Raw genomic sequence first — 23,824 nt, 5'->3', positions numbered from 1 at the left:
ACACAGTGGTAGCAGAAAAGAACAGAGTCGTATTTCTTTCAGAATGATCTCTTTATTCACCAAAAGTGCCTATAATTTACATTTAAAATACTGAAAATACATTTTGTGTGAGTTATATGATTCAGAAATGTGCCTACATGTTTCTTCAACACCAAGACTGCACGTAGCAGAGATTTCTTTTGCATAAACCTATGAAATAAAAAAATAAAAAAATATCCAGTCCAATTTTGTCACAAAGAAAACATTATTCAAATGATTAATAACTTGGAGAGAACTATAATTGCACTGTAGATCTTTGTAGATGCATGTGATCAGAAATTATGTATGCGTTTCTAGCATCTAATTAATTCTTTGGTTTAAGGCACTTAGCACGTTTCGTTGTGTGTATAGCTAATGACGCTGATACGCTAATTATCTAATAAAATCACAAAGTTATATTACAGCTGGATGATGTATTGACAAAAGGCAACCTTCAGAAAGTGCGCAGAAATGCAACATATTGGGCCACCTTGGCACGTCCCCAAATGAAATAGTTGGTCTTTTAGCATCCTAATTGTGTTTGGGCAAAAATATATATAGCAAATTTTTTTGGGGAGAGCAATCTGAATATGGGAAGTACATTTAGGCACTGATTACTAGGTTATTGTTCTTTAGGAAACACATTGGAATCCTTGAAAGGTACTTTATGTATTTATTTATTTATACAATTTGCATCATGCACAGTGCATAACTGACACGGAGATTGTCTCGTTGAGAATTCAATGGATTGGGTTTTCAGCTGTTGCCTGACTGTGAGTGGACTGCTTGAGTTGCATATGTGCAGAGGGAAGTTAGTCCACATGCTCGCAACTGTAGCCCATCTCACCTTTCTCCCACAGGACTTGCAGATGAATTTAGGTACAAGGAAGGGGCAGAGGTTGTTAGAACGAATGTGTCTGGAGGATGTTTATCTGTTGATTTTGATTTGCAGTTCTATGATACCAGACAGATCCTTCCAAGCTTCTGATGTGGAGACACAGAATTTTGAAGGCGATTTTGTTTTTGATTGTTAGTCAGTAAGAGGTTTTGCAGTAGAGCAGTATATTTTGGTTTTGCCCAGCATGACAGTGAGGTGTAATGCAGAATCTTTTGGATTTTTGGAATCTGTTTATATGTAGGATGCCAATCCCTTGCCCTAATCTAAACAGGAGTTAATGAGACTGCTGGGGTAATGTGTTCTGTAGGGATGGATGTGTTGTTGTTTTTTTTTTATTCCAAGAGGATATGACCACTACTGCATTTTGGGAGTTCAGACTGAGTCTGGTGTCAGAAATAATTCCAAGATTTCTGGCCTTGGTTTTTATTTGGTACAATTACTCCAAAGGAAGTTGCGAGGGGCAATTTAAGCCATTAGCCCCATTTTCTCAAGCTGCTGAGTTGGGCCTAGAGTGAGGAATTTTGCCCTTGAGCTATTGGGTTAGGAGTTGTTTTCACTCCCTCAGATTTCAAATACCTTGTGGCAATTTGAAACATTAGTGTCACACCAAGGGCCGCTCAGGTGAATTCCCAGGAATTTTGAGGAAGCAAAGATTTTCCAGAACTTCTCCTTGAAGTTAGTCATTAGTACAAGAAGACATGACTGAAACCAATGCCTGGTTGTGGGGGCACGGTGAGTTGGGGGAGAAATAGAGAGAGTGAAAGAGAGAGAGAGAAAGAGAGGGCGAGAGAGATGGTTCTGGTGTACCTGGAGCTCCTATGGAAAGAAGGAATCTTCAGATTCTAGTGTTAAGGTGCACTCCCTCAATGAGAGGTACTCTGACAAAAGAATGCAATCATTTTAGGCAACCGTACATGAATACATTGTAATCAGCTTGAGCATGCTTTCCTTGTCCCCCTTCTGTTATGTGTGGCCTACCTCCACAATCCCAAAACCCACTTTCAGAGATTACAATCGAATTGATTAATTTACTCTGGGTAAGGTAAAACTAGACTTGGGCGAAAAATACTCTTTGTCAAAAATTATTTTTGGGTGTCAGACCTTCAGAAAATATAAAAAAATAATAACTGAAAGAAATCCAAGTCCATTTGGGGCGTCTTTAAAACCAGTCTATGTCTTGAGTGCATATATTTAGTTTCTTCACTGATGATTAATGAGTGTAATAAATTTCCTTTACTTGTGTTAGTTCACAATTCACACAGTTTGTCTTTTTTCTTTTGCTAAAATGTACTCCGTTAAATTCAAACTGCAATGGTGTCCTTAAAGAAAGGAGAACCCAAAAACGAGAGGTGTCTAGCTAGTGCACTAACCTGAGGGCTGTGTAAGGGGCCGAAGTAGCTGACTCACTGAGCAGCAGTGACAGAATGATGGACGTACACAAGCAAAGGAGGCACAGCGGCTCCAGCTGATCAACCAGGTTCCATGGTTCGAGGTTGTAGAAAGTTGTATCGAAGGGACGGGATTCCAAAAGAGGTTACAAGCCCCCAGGTCCAGATGACAGTGTCTGAGTTGCTGTTGTCGTAGGCAGCGAGACTCAGAACCCACCAGCGGTGCTGGCAGGAGATACAACTCTCTCTTCAGATGGATTCACAAAGCCAAGCAGGTGGCCAGACTTAGTATTTATAACCTGTCATGTATGTGGAGATTGCTGCCTGCCAGCCAAAAGACAAACTCTGGCAGAGCAAGCGTTGTACAAACAATAATAAAATGCTGGACATTCCAACAGGAAATAAAGGAATCAGGGAAGGAACGTTTTTATTGCTCAGCAGTGTATAATTAGTCAGAAGCTTCTGTATTAACAAAAACAAAACACCACACAATCCAGTAGGAAATGAATCAGCAGGAAACTGAGTTTTTTAATTGCTTAGCAATGTATTATTAGTCATCAGCTGTTGTACAAATGAAAATACCAGATATCTTTTAACAGACGTTTTTACAGTGCATACAAGCTAAAGTGCATAGCATGACTTTAAACTAAAACACTAAGCAGTTTATACAAAATAAAGTACAGAACAGAGTATGGGGTGTACTACCTGTCGCATATGTGCCCTCCACCACTCCCTTCATCACTCTGCATTGCCTAACCATATGCGCAATAATTTATATCCTCTACCATTCCCACCACCATTTGGCACTGTCTAATCACATGCATATCCCCCTTAAAATTAAAGGCCTCCACCTTTTTAATGCAACCTCATTTCTTAAAGAGTTGTAGTCCCCATAATGCACCTGAGTCAGTTAGCCTTCCCAGTTCATGTGACTTGTCATGTGAGTGAAGCCTTGCGAACTTTCATAAGATTTCAACCGCATTACGTGACTGGCGGCCTTCTTATCTGGGGCAGGTATAGGTGCCATGCCTGAGCCATGAGGCTGATGCTTAGCTTCGTTACACCGATGAGCAGAGATCTTCTCCCCTTTTTGTAATATTACCTGCCAGTGAAGAGTTCCTCTTCTAGATGCCTTTCTGCGTCGTGTTCGGCCCCATCTCTGGATTTCTCTCCATCCAGGCTTCTCCAATCCTGCACCTATGAAATAAAGAAACAAAACATGCATTAAAAAGATCAGAGTCAACAGGTTAGCACACTAATTTTATTTGTTTCTGTGCATCTTTGACTAACAACAAGACTGTGATAAGGACTATAGTTGTAAAGAGACTATAGCAAACTCTATTGCTCGTGGCTTGCAACAACTGCTGCAAACTTTACACATGGGAGAACTTTGAATCACTGCTCACTTGATACTTATCTCCTTCAAGATAATATCATTAGGTTGTGAAGAAGAACAACTTTTGGACGTTGTAGGAGAACAACCTTTGGACATAGAAGGAGAAAATGTTTAGAGTCCAATGAAATCGCAATTTGACAAAATTGGGCAGTAGAGTAATAATTGTTGGGTGAGTTTCATGAATTTATCGCAGGTTACCACCAAAGGGTATTCATATTGCAAACCCAATGTTCTGCTTTAGCTTACTTGAAATACAGCACAAACATGAAATCCTTGGTCAGTAATTGGAGTCAGAGGCCAGGACTAGCAATCTCTCCATGCCATGGTACCAACAGAGAGAGACAGATGGCAGGCGCAACACGTCTTTCTCTCTCTTCCCTAGACCTCTTCCCTTTTTGGGACAACTGCCAGTGCTTGATACATACTTGCTCTTGAGGAGATTCTGAGAATTTCAGGTTAGTGGTGCAGCATAACACAACACCTGTCTAATGGGAAAGTAGTGAATACAACAGGGGATATACGGCACTGGTAAACCACGGTGTGACAATTGGTGAATTGGTCTTTCTTGCCAGTGAGTCAAAAATTTGCATTTTGTTGGTGCAGAAGTTTCACTGAGGGCTTTGTGAGAGGGGCTACTCATTGTTGATAGTGCAGGAGAATGACATGATCTGCAATGGCAAAGTGGCAGATCAGTCAAGTGGGATCATCATGCAAAGTGAACCTTGGTTAGCCATTTCACGGATATCATCTCTTATGCTGATGTGCGATGTTTCAGTGTTGTATTTTGGGCAAAAAATGTGTTAGTATTTTATTAGTCTCCAAGTGAGGGTGGAGCTGAGCAGTGGCTGGTTGTTCCATTACTTTAGTAAGCCATAGGAGGCCTGAGTTGGGACAGCAGTTGTTAGGGTCAGGCAGGTGAGAGTGGGATGATTTCTAATAAAAAAGTATCTGAGAATCTTCCTACCATTTCTATGCCTGTGAGCATGATATTAGAACAATGTACATGTTACTGGTTGATTTAGGCATTACAAAATTATATGTGAGACATATATACTTTTTATTTTGCTTTGTAATCAAATTTGTAGTTGTTAATATTCATTGACCCGCCTCAAAATAGTAGCAATTATTTCATATTTCTTATGTCTATGAGAGATTTTATTTTGTTTAGTTGTGATGAAGTATTTTTTAAATAATTCAAAACAGAGCTGTTCTTGGTTACAGTTTAGGAGAGCAAAGTATTCTTAGATTACTTAATTGTCCCAAAAAGAAAATATTTAATTAGTTACTGTACTAATAGCCATTTCAGATAGCACTGTGCATAATATTTGTACCTACATGTGGAACCAAATTGCAGGCAAGACGATTACATTTTTTATCACTTTCATGGAGCGGGACCGTCTTCAACCACCAGGGAGACCTCACCATCATCCACTCATTTCTAGCCCTCCTCAGCTTTCTCTCAGCAAACCTACTGCTGACCCGCTGTCTTTTCATTAGGTGATGTATGCTTTATGACACTGGCTAGGCTTATTGAAGAGAAAAGCAAGCTGCTTGAAGTCAATCTAAATTATCATTCTCATGTAGACCTCCAGTCGCATCATGCTCATTGCACACATTTAAACATATCCAACAGAACGGTGTGTGAAAGTTGAGATTATCAAACAAAGGGAATGATAAGTTTGTTTATTAAAAATTGAAGCAAAGTAGATTTTATCTAAAATGCAAAAAAAAAAAAAAAATGCATGAAAGTGTACTCACCATTTCTTACGCTGAAAAATATTGTGTCTGAAAGCTAAGACAAATAAAAAATATCATATGTTCTTATCATACTTAAATTAGGAAGGATAAAGAAAGCTTACCAAAAATTCAGTTTTTAATAGGTAATATGTCAATTACTTTGCTACTATGACAAAAGAATCCATATACAGAATAGGCCAAATGCTCGTTAGTGCCCTTTTGAAGATAAATCTAATTGGTGCAGGTGAGAGTACCATGTGTAAGTGTCTAGATAATAGTGAGAGCTACCTCCAAAGTCTTTATATTTAGGCTGACTTGTGTATGCAGCTGAGTTGTTGACAGCATGAATGAATGTTATACCAAAAAATACTGTGGGTCTAAAAAATATATATTCTGTGTGGATACCTGATATATTTAGAAGAGTGAAAACCATCTGGGGTGTACCCAAAAAGGTTGAGTTCCCATCACCCACAAAGGTGGCTATTCATCATTTGGGAGCTCTGAACTAAACCATAAAAACCAACCACTTAGGTAATGATGGCGGTTATATGGTAGTCCTAGTCGTGGGTGACCAAAAGTGGGGTGATGGTTTGCAGTGCCAAGAATATAAAAGGAAAAAGTGCTATTAAAAATGGCTACCAAGACACAAACAATTTTATTCTGGTGCTGTCTTGATGCCACTTTAAAAACAGTGCGTGGACAGTATAACAAATGACTGTCAGAGTGGTGGTCTACATGTTTCGGCTATCGGACTATGAAGTCCAAGCTCTCATCAGGACCTTTAGCGCTACTGCAAAAACGTGAACAAAGGAAACTTATGTAAATTAGTGGTTGGGATGAAATCCCAATACGACCTTTTATGTTAGTCCGTTTCCCTGGAATTTTTGGGAGGGGAAACCGGAGAACCTAGTTATAATGGAAGAAAAAAGTCAAACATTTCTAAAAATTATCGATATCCAACACAGAAGACGCTAGATACAGTGTACTAGCAGTCATGAACACAATACAAATGTGAGTGTTGTGAACACAAAATGGTAGAAACAACAAGTAAATTTCAACAAAAGTCTTTTGACAACATTTTATGTTGGTTCAGTACTCACCCATCAATAATCGGGTATGTACCTCGCCTCGCCTGGCATCCGCTCAGGACAGGAGGCACCGCTCTATAAGGAAGAGAGCATCAATGCATACACAAGTTACAAAAATCGGCCCCATGGTAGTTAATCCCATCTTGTTATAGTGGGAGGGGAAGAGGGGGGAGAGAAAAAAACTTCCTCAATATGTCGTTTGTAAATACAATTACGAAATACGGCAGAGTCAAACAGGCTAGTAAGGGGAAAGCGAACACTGAAGGCACTGAACGCTTCCATCTTTAAAAGTGCGCTGTAGCGTTGGCACACGTTAAGGAGCAGATGTCATCATATGCTTATGTATTATAAAGTGCGCTGTGACGCTGCGCAAGGTGAGAAAACGGCCAATGACTAGGCACAAGTCTCAGTGACCCGAGTAGTGAAATCTACGGCTGAGACACCAAAAACATAGCAGTATGTCATCATATGTGTAGAGACCCATGTCCCATCTGTAAATCCTGTGTAAGGTATACCGCACTGGGAAACAGAACATCAGAACAAAAGTCAAATAACAAAATATCAAAGTATCAGGACTCACCTCTCCGTCGGTACCCCACGCTGTAAGCTGAGCTGGAAGGGGAGGTGGCGGACCGGACGAGGGAGTTACCTGATATAGGCCAATGGGCGTCCGGTTACGTAATTCAGTACGGAAGGATCAGAGGGACAGAAAGGATGTGTGATTACTCATCCGTAGGGAACTTGGGAAATGTAGTGTTGTACCAATCCAAATAGCGGCGACATGTTGGAATATCTACCCGAGTGGTGCATTCAAGCTGAACTTAGAAGCGCGAGGCGTGTGAAAGAATACTCTGCAAACAGGTCACTACATGTTTTAAGAGTTTTAAGTTTTGGAATTGATACAGAGTTGATAACGGCGACGTAATGGAATGTCTGCCAAAATGATGAAATCAAGGTGTGTAATAAAGCGCGAAGCGTGTAAGAGGCTGCGCTGCATGTAAGAAAATTGTGTGCTGTTGGAATAACACCTTATAGGTTTATACATGCGGTCACATAACCTTAATTTGAACAAGTAATGGCACAGTCTAGGTTTGGGATGTGCGATTGTGATTAGTGACTGTGCTGTTTGGCTTGAACGACGATATCCCATGGTCATCTCTATAATCTACAACTCAGAGAGAGACCCAGATATTATGCAGCCTTTAGATCTTCACTATTTGTGTACATTTGACATAGCTCTTAACATTTGTACTGTCTAGTACGGGGACTTAATCAATGGCCACCACTCTGGGTTTTTTGTATATTATATGTGGCATGACTCTCCACTGAGCGTTGGTTCTACTACCCCACTTTGATTAATATTTGATCCTAGATGAGCACAGTCACTAATCACAATCGCACATCCCAAACCTAGACTGTGCCATTACTTGTTCAAATTAAGGTTATGTGACCGCATGTATAAACCTATAAGGTGTTATTCCAACAGCACACAATTTTCTTACATGCAGCGCAGCCTCTTACACGCTTCGCGCTTTATTACACACCTTGATTTCATCATTTTGGCAGACATTCCATTACGTCGCCGTTATCAACTCTGTATCAATTCCAAAACTTAAAACTCTTAAAACATGTAGTGACCTGTTTGCAGAGTATTCTTTCACACGCCTCGCGCTTCTAAGTTCAGCTTGAATGCACCACTCGGGTAGATATTCCAACATGTCGCCGCTATTTGGATTGGTACAACACTACATTTCCCAAGTTCCCTACGGATGAGTAATCACACATCCTTTCTGTCCCTCTGATCCTTCCGTACTGAATTACGTAACCGGACGCCCATTGGCCTATATCAGGTAACTCCCTCGTCCGGTCCGCCACCTCCCCTTCCAGCTCAGCTTACAGCGTGGGGTACCGACGGAGAGGTGAGTCCTGATACTTTGATATTTTGTTATTTGACTTTTGTTCTGATGTTCTGTTTCCCAGTGCGGTATACCTTACACAGGATTTACAGATGGGACATGGGTCTCTACACATATGATGACATACTGCTATGTTTTTGGTGTCTCAGCCGTAGATTTTACTACTCGGGTCACTGAGACTTGTGCCTAGTCATTGGCCGTTTTCTCACCTTGCGCAGCGTCACAGCGCACTTTATAATACATAAGCATATGATGACATCTGCTCCTTAACGTGTGCCAACGCTACAGCGCACTTTTAAAGATGGAAGCGTTCAGTGCCTTCAGTGTTCGCTTTCCCCTTACTAGCCTGTTTGACTCTGCCGTATTTCGTAATTGTATTTACAAACGACATATTGAGGAAGTTTTTTTCTCTCCCCCCTCTTCCCCTCCCACTATAACAGAATGGGATTAACTACCATGGGGCCGATTTTTGTAACTTGTGTATGCATTGATGCTCTCTTCCTTATAGAGCGGTGCCTCCTGTCCTGAGCGGATGCCAGGCGAGGCGAGGTACATACCCGATTATTGACGGGTGAGTACTGAACCAACATAAAATGTTGTCAAAAGACTTTTGTTGAAATTTACTTGTTGTTTCTACCATTTTGTGTTCACAACACTCACATTTGTATTGTGTTCATGACTGCTAGTACACTGTATCTAGCGTCTTCTGTGTTGGATATCGATAATTTTTAGAAATGTTTGACTTTTTTCTTCCATTATAACTAGGTTCTCCGGTTTCCCCTCCCAAAAATTCCAGGGAAACGGACTAACATAAAAGGTCGTATTGGGATTTCATCCCAACCACTAATTTACATAAGTTTCCTTTGTTCACGTTTTTGCAGTAGCGCTAAAGGTCCTGATGAGAGCTTGGACTTCATAGTCCGATAGCCGAAACATGTAGACCACCACTCTGACAGTCATTTGTTATACTGTCCACGCACTGTTTTTAAAGTGGCATCAAGACAGCACCAGAATAAAATTGTTTGTGTCTTGGTAGCCATTTTTAATAGCACTTTTTCCTTTTATATTCTTGGCACTGCAAACCATCACCCCACTTTTGGTCACCCACGACTAGGACTACCATATAACCGCCATCATTACCTAAGTGGTTGGTTTTTATGGTTTAGTTCAGAGCTCCCAAATGATGAATAGCCACCTTTGTGGGTGATGGGAACTCAACCTTTTTGGGTACACCCCAGATGGTTTTCACTCTTCTAAATATATCAGGTATCCACACAGAATATATATTTTTTAGACCCACAGTATTTTTTGGTATAATGCTTGTTGATTGGGGATTTATACTGTAGGTGGTCTCTAAACACATCCCTTGGACCCTCTTTACCCACACTTCCCCTTTTGTGTAGGGTTGTCTTATTTTGAGCATGAATGAATGCCCTATGGTGCTTGGCACAAGTGTTTCTATTTTGAATGATAAATCTTTAAGAAGGTATTAAAATGATTTACAATTTCTGCCTCTAGCAGACAAAACTCAACAGTTTAACTCCAATGCAAGGTAGAAAGGGGTTTGCTGTATTAAAATGCTCTAATAGTCAAACTGAGAAGTAGAGTTGTGCGTGTAATTCTTGAACAAACCATGCATAGCATGCTACACTAAACTGGGCTTCCACTTAAAAACGTGACATTTGCAATGCTTTTAGTTATGAGATCCTGGTTTCACTCACTGTTCTTATGAAAAACCTCACAGCATGAAGTGCAATAAATAAATAAATGTGGCAAGAGAAAATAATGTGTCTATCCATCACTGCAAGGAGAATTAGCTAGCACAAGGTGGCTCAAGTGACATACATCAATTTTTACCATTTCTCTGAGAAATGTTTGCTCCAACGTACTCTCCCATCAGCAAAGCATTGTGGACATCATAGGTGTAAAACAAACATGAAATTACAGGAAATACACATAGCTCAACAATTAGGATCTATGCAAGATTATGCTCAAAATGCACTCATACTTACAAACTGATTATTCTAAACAACCTGCACATAATTATGAAATTGAGGGCCTATATCTAAAGAACTGAGAATGCTTAAATAAAAACCACATCGTAACCCTTTCAGATTGGTTATGAGGGTCCATTGAGATAAGCAGCAGGCTGGATCAACCCTCCATATTCATACACGATAACAGGAGGATCCCTTGTGACTAGCACCCAAAGCCGAGAAGCCCTGAGGAAGTCGTAAAGGATGCACTCCGGCTGCGACGAAACACGTTGGCGCAAGGCCAAAGAGAAATAAAAAAACAAAAAGAAGAACAAGAATTACAGCATCTTTCTCTGTTTACAAGATAACTACAAACTGCAGTTTTGATTGTGTTATGCATGTGCCTTGAATTTGATTCACGTACGTAGGTGTGGAGGACACGCTGCGTGCGCGAATTCCCTGTAAAATTTCAAGTTTTAAAACTATATATATATATAGGTTTAATCTGTATATTAAAGCAAGAGTTTATTTAATTTATTTATAAAAATCATATATTTGTAAGTAGAATAAAGATAAATTATTCTTAAATATATTTTTACAAATTCACGATGGGTGCGTGCGCGCTGCGCAGATCCTTTTCATTCTAAAAGTTACAAGACCCCACCCAATGTCCTTCTTCCTTCAGAAGATCTACAGAGACACAGCTCTTGTGATTTCTCTATCCTTTTCTGGATTTTTGGGTGTTTTTTTCAACAGGAATTAGAAATGGCTTCTTCAAACATTGTCCAACAGGTGCCTGCAGAGGAAGGAGAAAACATTCAAGAACCTGTGAAAAAGAGGTATGAAAGTATTGTCTGGGCCTTCTTTACATTCCCTGAATGCTAAAAGAAGGTGAACAAACGAAAAGTTACATACAGTATCTGTAAAGGTGTCCTGTCGTGTGGATTGGAGAAGAAATATTCATGCAGCACATCTTCGGTGCTGAAGCATCTCCAAACTATTCCTTGCACGGGAGCAACACAGTCGTGATTTGGAGAAACAGGCTGCACAAAATGACCCACTTGGAGGACCTAGCACATCATCTGGTTCTTCCACCAACATGACAACCAACATTAAACCTGAGTTTGCAAGAATTAAACAATCATGCATTAAATGCAACTAAGTTCTCTGCCATGGAGAACAATCAGTGGACGCCATTGTGGTTGCTGTCAAAAACCACTTTTGTTATTTTGTTTATTTTTTTTTGCAATGTGTTGTTAATTGCAAAATGTTTTGAAAGTTTTCACAGTTCAGTCTGTTTCTTTTTTTTTAAACACCCCCAAAAATGTAAAAGTTAGAAAATCACAAAAAAATATAAAATACAAAAAGAAGAAAAAATCAGTTCTTGTTAGAACTGCTGTATGAAGTGTATGGATAATATCTGCATGATGACATGGGTGTATGAGTACTGCCTGGATGACTGAAGAAGAGCTCGGGTAGTGGCGGAGTGATTGGATGAGTGCTTGGGTACTGCCTGGGTTATTGTAGTCTTGCATGAGTAGTGCATGGGTGATTGAATGAATGTCTGGGTAATGGCAGGGTAATTGCATGACTATATGGGTAGTACTCAGTAGCGGCTCGTGGAGGGAGTTCGATGGGGCAGTGAGGTGGGGCGGGGGAGGGGCAGGGTGGGGAAATGTTAACACTGGAATATGGATGAACAGAGGTAAGTACACATTTAAATAAATAAAATGAATTTTGTTGCGCGCGCTGCATCGCAAAATGGAGCCCTGAACTTCCACCTCGACAACCCTAGCGACCCCAACTCCACTATCCTTCATGACAACCTTGCCAGCATCGGACTTAACTCGTCAACAGACTGACCTACAGAGCAGGACACACCTGCGACCCCATCTTCGCAGCAGGAAACAGCGTCCAATCCAGCCACACAATGCAGCCACCATGGACCGACCACCACTGCGTAAACTTCGCCATCAACAAACCCAAGGCACCCAAACCAGCCCCACGCCCACCATGAAGGAACTGGAGCAAGGTTACCAATGAGCAACTTGACTCCACCCTCACCCGAGACAACTACACCTGGGCACCCGACGCAAACGACTCAGCCAGAGAACTCCACACCTGGATTTCCAACTGCGCAGACGAGCTCGCCCCGCAAACCCAACAGACAACACCCCAGGAAAGCCGCCTGGTTCAGCACCACTCTCCAAGAAGCCAGACACACCTGCAGACGCTTGGAGAAGAACTGGAGAAACACCAAGACAACCGAAAACCACACCACCTACAAGGACACCATGACGGACTACCACAACCAGATCAGAGCCACCAAGAGGAACTTCATTCACAATAAAATCCTGGCCAACTCCACCAACTCCAAGGAACTTTTCAGTGTCATTCAAGAATTCAGCAACCCGCGTAGAGAAGCCACAGACATCACCCTATGCCAAGGCCTCTGCGACAACTTCATCAACGATCCACCAGGTGCCACAGATGCTTCCCCCCATAAGCACTAGCCAGGCCACCATATCCAAATGGACACCGATCATGGCCGAAGACACCACCTCGACCATGAAAAGCATCTACTCAGGGGCCCCCACCGACCCCTGCCCCCTTCACATCTACCACAGAGCTGTGGCCCCCATCGCACCCAAACTACAACGCACCATAAACACCACCTTCAAAACAGGCACCTTCCCAGACGACCGGAAGCGCGCAGAAGTCAGGCCCTGCTCAAGAAGCCCACAGCTGACCCTACGGACCTCAAGAACTATTGGCCCATCTCACTCCTCCCCTTTGCAGCCAAAGTTGCAGAGAAAACAGTCAACAGGAAACTCACAGGATTCATTGAAGAGAACGCCATCCTTGACCCGTCCCAATCCGGATTCTAAAGCAACCATAGCACAGAGACAGCCCTACTCGCTGCCACAGACGACATCCGCACCCTCCTGGACCAAGGCCACTCCGTAGCCCTCATCCTACTCGAACCTATCAGCGGCCTTCGACACCATCTCCCACCGCACACTAGTCGCCAGACTACAGGACACAGGCATATAAGGAACAGCCCTAGACTGGATCCTATCTTTCCTCACCGGAAGAAGCAGAATGATCAGACTCCCACCCTTCCTCTCCAACCCCATGAAAATCACCTGCGGAGTCCCACAGGGTTCATCCCTGAGCCCCACCCTCTTCAACATCTATATGGCCCCCCTCGCAGCCATCGTCGGACAACACGGGCTCAACATCGTATCCTACGCTGATGACACCCAGCTCATCCTCTTCCTTTACCAAAGACCCCACCACTGCCAAACTCAACTTCCAGAAAGGAATGCAAGATGTCACAGTCTGGATGACCAACAGCTGCCTGAACTCAACGCTGAGAAGACAGAAGTCCTCGTCCTCAGTACCACCCCTTCTGCATGAGACAGCACCTGGTAGCCGACTGCCCTTGGAAGCCAACCTACCCCCTCAGACCATGCCAAGAACCACGGCATCGTACTCGACTCATCACTCACCATGCAACCGACAGGTCAAGGCCGTCACCTCCAGCTGCTTCATTACACTCCGCATCCTCTGCAAGACCTTCAGTTGGATCCCCCTGAGTCAAGGAAGACAGTCACCCACGCACTCATCACCAGTAGACTGGACTATGGAAACGCAATCTACGCCGGCATCAACAAGTCCCTACTCCGCAAACTCCAGACAATACAGAACACCGCCGCCAGACTCGTCCTCGGCATACCCCGACACAAACACATCAGCCAACACCTACGAAGTCTCCACTGGCTACCCATGGAGAAAAGAGTCACTTTCAAAATCCTTACTCATGCCTACAAATGCCTACACAACAACGGACCCAAATACCTCAATGACAGAATCAACTTCCACGTATCCAAAAGAAACCTCCAATCTTCCAACCTCGCACTGGCCGAAACTCCGTGCATCCAGAGAGCCAGAGCAGGCAAAAGATCCTTCTTTCACATTGCAGCCAAGACTTGGAACAAGCTACTGGCAGACATTAGATGCGCCCCCTCCCTGAACACCTTCAGGAAGACCCTCAAGACCTGGCTCTTCAGCTAAATAGATCTTCAGCCCCCCCTCAGCACCTTGAGACCCTCATGGGTAAGTAGTGCACTTACAATTCCCTGATTGTTTGATAGATTGATTGATTGATTGATTGATTGATTGATTGATTGATTGATTGATTGATTGATAGCAGGTTGATGACCTAATCTGTGAGTACGGTGGATAATAAGCGAAGTTCCTTCTGGAATATTTAATATTTTAGAAATAAAGGATTTAAAGAAATTGAGCAGCTCAGTACCTTCAGTGCCTTCAGGTAAACCATAGATATGTAGGTTATTTCTCCTATTTCTGCTTTCAAGATACTCAACTTGTTTCTGAAGAGAGGAAACTTGAGCTTGAAAAGTATTTACTTTGAGGTTAGTTGTTCCAAATGACATGATATGTTGCTCAGCTTGGTAAGTCTTTATTCCATCTGAGACCATCTGTCAGTGAGATGATGTAGTTTTGCATTGGTCTCTTCCATACAAGGGTGCAATAGAAGGGCCTCCAATAGAAGATCCATGGATAGAGTCAAAACAGATTTAGTACAGGAAGGTGGATCCTTTTAGTTTTTTGGTGGATTCTTCCCCAGTTGTCAGAGGTGTTGCAACAGAGTTCGAGGAGGAGTTGTTATTATGAGGTGAAGCCACAGATTCTTCCATCTTCGAGAACTGCGAAAAGATAGAAGAGTTTTTGACAATTCTATGAGAAGAGCACGTCAAACGTGAATTGATTTTTTTCAGTCTTCCCATAAAGAGTTGAGACACAATACCAACAAAAGTCACTGTTTGTGTCAAATGTATAAGAGCTCAGGCAAATTTTCCTTCATACAAATGTAAAAACTCATAGATCTGGGAAAAGGAATTTCAACAATGCCAAAACAACTGGACCAACTGTATATGTGACAGACATTGTTGTTATTTACCTTCACAAATCATAAAAATTGCTGAAGGTTATAACATGAAAAGGAACGCAAATTCATATGGTAATATAAATGAGTCATTATGACAAAATAGTTAGTCTATTTGTTAGAAGGTAAAAAGTGCAGCTGCAATATATACCATGAAGAATTACAGATTTAGACAAGACAAAGTCCATAAAGAAAACTCTCTTATCTGTAGTTTGTCAGCATTAAAATGAGCCAAACTGGCACCAATACATTTGATGTGTGCTCCTCTTGTAGGTTACAAAATGGAAAGAAGGTACTAAGTAAACTATGGAGAAGTTAACAATAATGATGTGATAATTGTTTTTTGTTCACTCCCTCCTCAGCTTGTTTCCTCTACTTGACTGGAGAAATGCTTGGTGAGTTCAGAGTTAGAGCCATAAAAGAAGAGCACAAAACTCCATACATTACGGTATGGTTAGTTGAAGGCCTGGTTCCAAAATTAAATAAATAATGAAAATTGTAAATACTGGTGCTTCAGGAAAATAACAATATAAGAATATATGAAATGAAAATACGTTTTATAAAGCGCTCGAATGCCCAAGGGCGTCTTGTCTCTGGCAGCACAGCAGAGGGATGGTTATGACAACATATGAAGCTATAAGTTAAAAAGCCAGGTTTTAAGATTCCTCCTAGAAATACATATATGCCTGAAAGCATGATAATATAGCAGCATAAACCTGAGGAGGCTTCTCTCTGTTTCCTCAGCCACCTCTCAATAACAAAATGGCGGGTGCTGCCACTGCCATGAGAGGAGCCGTTTCATCTCAAAGAAACATGTTGCGCACCGCCATCAAAGCAGCAAATAAAGACAAGACAGTGCCAGGAGATCAATCTAACGGTGTGCTCAAAGCACGCAAGCTGTCAGAAGGACAAACATCAGAAACATTTTATTCATTCCGGACCATTCCAGGCAGAGTCACTCGGACTCCGCCATCTCCCATGGAGGTCAAGCCATGCCCCCGATATTGAAAGACAAAAGTGGTGCACTGTAGAATATTTTTACTTTTTCTGAATATTCTGTGGAGACATCATCAGCCGGCGTATTAACGACTGACACTTTTGATTTGGATCTTTCAGCCCACCCTAATCCAGCCTAACATTAATGCCATTGGTTTGCCATAAATCTCTGCACATGGTCCTAGCACATATGTTCTAGATCAACTGTGTTATTAATATACATTTGTTGGACAGTACTCCATCATCAGTGTGGCAGAGGACATTACCTCTACCATCCTTATGTGCTACTGTTCATCAAACATAGAGGTGACCATTGGCACAGTCATCATGCCTGTACCTTGAAGGGAACTGCTGTGAGGTGTGGCTCCCTTTCAGTTGCGAAAAGTTTGGTGGACGGCTGCTGTCACTTGTGACAGTTCTTCACCAAACTTATTTTCCTAAAATGGGAGTATGTTTTTTAAAAACAAAATACAAATGACCTCCACGCTTTGGGAGTTTTCACCCAGGGTATGGGGTTAATATTGTTTTGTACTGGCTCTCGCAGTCAGGTTTTCACTGACTGATAAGTACAGAAAGAAAGGGCATTACACCACCCACCCTAAGTGCGGGCTATGTAGTGCCCTTCCTCTAAAAGCCCGTACTCCATTGAGCTGTCAGAGGATGCTTTTCTGTCAACAGAGCCCGGTTGATTAAAACCTTATGGTCCAATCTTTTCCAAACTAGATGGGGAGACCAAGAGATGGTTGGTGGTCCGGGTACTCCATCCCATTAGACAGACCCTAACAATCTAGGATGAATTATCATAACAGTGAAAAGAAAACATGCTTAACTGGAGAATACTGAATAGGTAAAAATTGTGTTGAAAGTCTTGGTGGACAAGTTGCTTTTTAAATAGTTTCATATTTCTCCTGGTATGGGATAGTGGCACACTCTCTTTTCCTAACTTTATTACTTTACTTTTTTTATTTGATTTATATTCTTGTTTGTAAAACCGCTCAAATACCTACTGTATTAAAATTACCATTGTGCAACCAATCACAGTTAACTTATCCAAGCACATAAATAGGATTAAATAATTCCCATGTATGTTTGTTTTCCAGCATACTAGCTGCAAAGTTACCAAACTTATAAATCCTCATAATTGTAGTTATTTATCTGAATTAATTGAAAGTTTCAATGTATCAATATTACCTGTAATATGGCGAGCTTACAATGTGGTTCAATAAATGCCAAATTGTGGAGATGCAAAGCAAGGGCAATGCAATAATTCTTGTCACTGGTTGTTCGCCATTCGGTCACAGAAACTGCAAACTCTTTCTCCCCTGGGATTGCTGCCTATAGGCCTTCATTCTCAAGTGTTTCACTGTGCCCCAACTGAACTAATGTGCATATGCTACTGCCTAACCAACAAATTAATTATCAATTATGAGCTGGTTAGTGTATTATTTACTACAACACTATAGATTGCAGAGAAATGTAGATAGATCTGCCCCCTGGCAAGAGTATATAATTAATCCTCAATGTGCTTAAATAAAATCCAATGTGCAATTACTATGATAAGATATGGATAAATACCTAAATGCTTTAACTGGTGATAATAAAAAAGTTCTGCACAAGTGATGTACTATGTTGAAGGCATCGTAGGTTTTTCCTAAATCGAACTTGGCCATTCTTATTTTTTCATATTCAATCATGTTTAGTCAACCTAGGAGAAAAGGAGTGACTCACATAAAACTCTCAGGTATCCGGGGTCCAAACATGCTTAGCCTACTCAGATCTGGTTTTTGCTTTGCTTTGAGCGATTTTTTCATCCTATAATATAAACAAGATTACAAGTCCTAGAATGCATGACAGAAATCTGGACTGGGTGTGCTACTCATGCACCGATCTTAGAAACTTTAAAGTACTGAAGACCCCATGCAGACTCAATCTCCTATTTTAAACTGTGGGTGGGCGTTACTTTGTGTAGAGTAATCATGCAGGATCACCTAAAAAATTGCGAGATAACACAGAATTATATAATAAGAGTATTTCTGTATTTAGCACTATTTTCTTATCTCAAAAATCCCCCTGTTGCATAGGAAATGGATGCAAGATGAGATGCATTTTGTAATAAGGAATAGTGCTAAAAGCAACAGAATTGGAATAGCAGTGCGAACAGTCACTCAAACTTGCTAAATGTGAAATTAAATCAAGATTTTACTCCAACTTACTCCCGGCATTTAGTGCTAGATTCTTTGCACAAAATGCACCCTTGCATCTAAAATGGATACAAGGATGCATTTTGTGCTTTGAACATAGCACTAAATGCAACAAAAGGTAAGCAGCAGCAAAAGCAGCCTCACATGCTTGCTAAATATGCTCTCAAGGTAGGTTTTCTTTTTTACCCCAAATTGCTTTTATTTATAAGAGTGGGCTTAATCACACTATTTATCAGTAAATCCACAGAATTACAAAAATTACTCTGATTACTCCGGCGTAATTAAAATTGCTCCCAGTCCAAATTAAGACTAGACCACTTCTACATGTGTTATTTTCCCCAAACTAAACTATTGTTTAAGGACATGAACCTCGAGCACATCAGCTGATAGTGAACAATGGGGAAACCACATATGGGCTCTACACAAGAATATGTGACACTAATTTGTCTTTATAGACATTTATGGCATGGTTTTAGTAGTAGCCACCACAGCTGTCCTTAAACCTCTTAAGACATTTGGACATTAGTTTACTTCATACCATGGGCATTTATTACCAAATTGAGTCAACAAGTATCAATTGACTTCACAACCTCAAAATTCAGTTTCTTGATTTCATCACAACACATCACCTTGGTGCTGTCAATGATGACAGAATGCTTAATTGTCTTGGCATGTTCATAATGAGTGTTTAAGACTCCCCGCAGCCCAATCGGTGTCATGTCTCACAGCAGGCTCACAACACCCATTGGGCTAATAGGGCTTCAGCACCCCCATTCATCTTCTTCAGCCTGGGCTGCCAAGGTTCAGCTCACAGCATGCAACACACTTTCTGATTTAAGTTCACTAAAATAATAAAATATGAAGCAATTCCTTTTCCAGTTTCATTTTTACTGAAGCTGCTTATAGTGTAGCATTTATACTATCGGATGTTTTAGCAACTAGAGAATTTGATTTTAAGGATAACTTCTTAGAGGCCTAAAAGCAACCCTCCATGCCCCCACCTTTGTTTTCTTCGGGACTGGCTCCCACCAAAGTGATGGCCTTGCCTGAAGGCAAGGATTTCACTTCCGCACTGTTGAAGTGCTGTGCAGTATGGGTCGGGAGTGGGGCGGTGTAAACAGGAAGAGAAAAGTGAAGGCCAGTGCAGGTGATGCTTTTCCTTTTTTAAGGAATTTCTGCTGGTGTCATGATGCCAGGAGACAGTGCTGCTAATCAACTACAGAGAATACTACCAAAAGGGCAGTCGGCACGATTTCAAGAGCCTCTGTACCTGCTCTGTGAGGGCCGGGGGCACCTAGGAGCTGCACCAGCTGAAGAGGTGAGGATAGGAACTTTATGGCAGGGGCATCATTGCTAAGTTTTGTTTTTTTGCAGAATGCATAGCCTGATATTTGACCTCAGTCTTTTAAAGTTCAGCAGATGTAACACAATATTATCAAAATGTAAATGCATTATTATTTCTCATGCACCCTCTGAACTTCAGCATGGTTTTTTGGGGGGTGCTGCTGTGCAGCACCCTACCCACCTCTACTTCCAGCGCCTATGCATTAAAGTACCATGCCTTAATGGCTTTACTGGCAAATAAATATTGTTTGCTATTGCTAGACTTTATAACAACATTGCAAATGGACACATTGCAAAATCTGACATTCCTTCTTTGTCTTTGGGGGTGGGCAAGTACATGACATGTGCCCTACATCCACTTTTTGTGTGTGAATGATATCTTTGGGCAGGCTTGGTTTTTTTGAGAGTAGCATGCTGTATCTGACCTCCATTGAACAAGTTTTATGAGCATTTCCTTAGAAAAAAAGTGTTTATTGCAACCATCTATGTAATAACATTGTGTGGCATTATAATGCATTTGAGTGACACTTTATTGCAAGCTGAACAAATCACTTATGTCCATGTTTTTATATAAATGGTTGAAATTACCCACTGTTGTCCAATTTAATGCTCATAAAGCTGTCCAAAAACAACCCAAAATGCGACATGCTTCTCTCTCAAAAAACAGGACGGGCCATAGGTATTGTTCACATACACAAGGCGGCACTTGACACGTGTCTCAGACTTAGCGGCTCATTAGGATGGCAAAAGGACCGCCACCACCAGCCATGTGGTGCCGGTCCTTCCGTCCCCTGACTGCGATTTTCCCGCTGCCAAATTAGGATGGTGGGGGGAATCAGACTGCGATCTTGGCGGTGTCAAAGACCGTCCGCCACGGAACCGCTGCAGGCAATCATTACGATTGCCTGGCGGAGCGGTCTTCATCAGTAAAATGGCGGTGATGCCTAGCAGGCACCGTCCGCCAAATTACAATGTTGGCTATAGCCAGTCTTTCCATGGTTTATTATTTATTTATTTAGCGATTTATAGAGCGCCTGGTGACCCGGAGGCATCCCCGCGCTATGAGATCAGTGGAGATCTGAGGGGAGGGGGAGGGATACTATTTGGGAAAAAGGAAAGTTTTCAATCTTTTACGAAAGAGGAGGTGACAGGATTCCAGACGCAGGCTGCGAGGAAGTGAGTTCCATCGTGAGGACGCTTTGACCGCAAAGTGTCGCCCACCGGTGCGTACCTTCCTGAATCTAGGGACAGTGGCCAGGCGTTCGTTGTCCGAGCGCAGGAGTCTGGGAGCTTTGTAGGGGGTGACCATGTCTTTCAGGGCAGCTGGGCCTACACCGTTGATGAGTTTGTGGGCAGTGCACAGAGCCTTGAAATCTACCCTCTGGCGCACAGGAAGCCAATGTAGGGCCTTGAGGGCAGGCCTGGCTGAAGCTCTGGGGGGGAGACTCATAATGAGCCGCGCCGCCGCATTTTGAGTGCGTTGGAGTTTCGCCAAGGTGGATTCGGGGGCACCGAGGTAGACGGCGTTGCTGTAGTCTAGCCAGGCAAGAATGAGACCCTGAACCAGTAGTTTTCTGGATAGGGGAGGAAGAAGTGGAAGGATCTTGCGGATGGATCACATGAGTCCAAGACAGATTCCTGCTGTTTTGGCTGCCTGGGTGTTCATGGTCAGCTCAGGTTCCAGCCAGACTCCCAGTGTCTTAATTTCCTTTTTCGGGGTTGGCACCTCACCGAAAACGTCTGGCCAGACAGACGGGGGAATGGTGGTCCATTTCTTGCCCATGAGCATGATTTCAGTTTTCATTCCGTTGAGCTTCAGAGAGGACTCGCTCATCCAGCTGTGAACGTCCTGGAGGCAGTTCAATAGGTTGTCTGGGTGGTTGTCAAGGTGAGATAATGAGACGACCAGTTGCGTGTCGTCCGCATAGCTCACTATTTTTATCCTGTAAGGGGTAACGACATCCTCAAGGGGGGCCATGTAAACATTAAACCGGGTGGGACTAAGCGAAGACCCCTGGGGGACTCCGCTTAAGAGTGGTAGAGGGGCAGAGTGTGAGTTGCCGTCCCAAACCTGGAATGAGCGGCCTGATAGAAAAGAGTCTATCTAAGCGAGCGCGGCGCTCGCGATTCCTGCCCTGGCCAGATGATGGAGAAGGACACGGTGGTCCACCGTATCAAAGGCTGCACTGAGGTCCAGGAGGATCACTGCCACTGATCCTCCTGAATCCAGAATGCACCTTGCCTCCTCGATGACAGCGAGGAGTGCGGTGTCCGTGCCATGGCCGGGGCGGAATCCAGTTTGAGACTGACGCAGGAGTTTGTTAGCCTCGAGGTACTGGGAAAGTTGTACATTAACCAATTTCCCCGCCATCTTGCTGATGCATGGGAGAAGCGAGATTGGTATGTAGTTGGCCATGTCATCAGGGTCCAGTTGAGGTTTTTTGAGAAGAGCCTTGACAACAGCGCTCTTCCAGTTCGGAGGAACAGAGCCTTGCGAAAGAGAGATGTTGATAAGTTCCATGATAGTAGGAGCTATGCTAGGGGACACTGTTTTTAAGGATCTTACAGGCGCAGGGTCAAGGGGAGAGCCGCTTTTCATCTTGGCCAGTGTAGAGACTACTTCGTTCAAAGATACTGCTCTAAATGTGGACATCTGAGGGTGTAGGCTGTTACCCATAGGGTTAGTGGCTGCCTCTTTGTCCGTGTGGTTGGATGGACTGATAGGTGGGAGGGAGGCTAGTATCCGGGCAATTTTGGAGTCGAAGTAGGTAGCCAGTTCCTTACTTCTGTCCGGAGGAGGTGGGTGCGATGAGGGTGGCGCTGGTATTTTAAGTAGTTCTTTGGCTATGAGGTAAGATTCCCTCGCCGAATTGGAGGAGTTTTTTATTCTGGCGTCATAGTAGGAGGCTTTAGCAAGCTTCAAGGTGGATTTATAGATTCTTACCGAGCTGCGGTAGGCATCCTTACTGGCATGGAGCCAGTCCTTTCTCCACAATCTCTCTGCTTTTTCGCACTCTTTGCGGAGAGATCTGAGTTCAGGGGTGTACCAAGGGGCAGAGCCCGTTTTCCCGTTTTTTTCCTCACGAGTTTTTATGGGGAGGATGGAGTCGAGGGAGGTGGAAATCCACTCCCTGAACTGTTTGTCCGCAGTGGTCGGGTCATCCGGGAGCCTAGGGGTTGTTGAGTTTAGGGCTCTGGACCAGTCCTCCGCCGAGAGTCTGGCCCATGCCCTATCCCTGTTATAGGTGGCTGGTTTGTGGGGTTTCCTGAATGCCCCTGGTAAGTGGATAGTGACCAAAAAATGGTCCGTCCACGGGAGTGGGAGAGAGTCTTTAATTTGTAGGGGATGGATGTTAGTGAACACTGGGTCTAACAGATGTCCCTTATTGTGTGTGGCTCCGGAGTTGGCAAGATGGAGGCCGTATGCCGCCAGGTCATTGATCAAGTCGGATGCCCCTATGTCTAGAGGGTCGTCGAAGTGTATGTTTAGGTCTCCTAAAATCGAGAAATTGGAAGTAAGATGGGCCAAGGATGATACGGATTCCAGGAGAGTGACCGCAAAGGGGCGAAAATGGCCGGGGGGGCGATATACCAGTAGGCCCGACAGGGTACTGGTCGGGGCTAACTGGATGGTAAAGAGGCAGCTTTCGGAGTCCAGGATTTGGGCATCGCTAGCTCTGCAAGAGAGGTGATCCCGGTAGATAATGGCTAGTCCGCCTCCTCTGCCGGAGGGGCGTGGTTGGGACTGGATAAGGAAGCCCGGGGGAAGAGCCATAACTACATCCAAATTCGAATGGTCGGTTTTCCACGTTTCTGTAAGGAACAGTATATCCAGGTCGTGGTCAGCTAAGAGGTGATTAATGAGCAGGGCATGCATGGGTAGCGACCTGCAGT

Source organism: Triturus cristatus, chromosome 8 (genome assembly GCF_964204655.1).
Source record: "Triturus cristatus chromosome 8, aTriCri1.1, whole genome shotgun sequence".
NCBI classification, from domain to species: domain Eukaryota; kingdom Metazoa; phylum Chordata; class Amphibia; order Caudata; family Salamandridae; genus Triturus; species Triturus cristatus.
The sequence above is the reverse complement of the archived record's forward strand: the minus strand, read 5'-3'. Positions refer to the sequence as shown.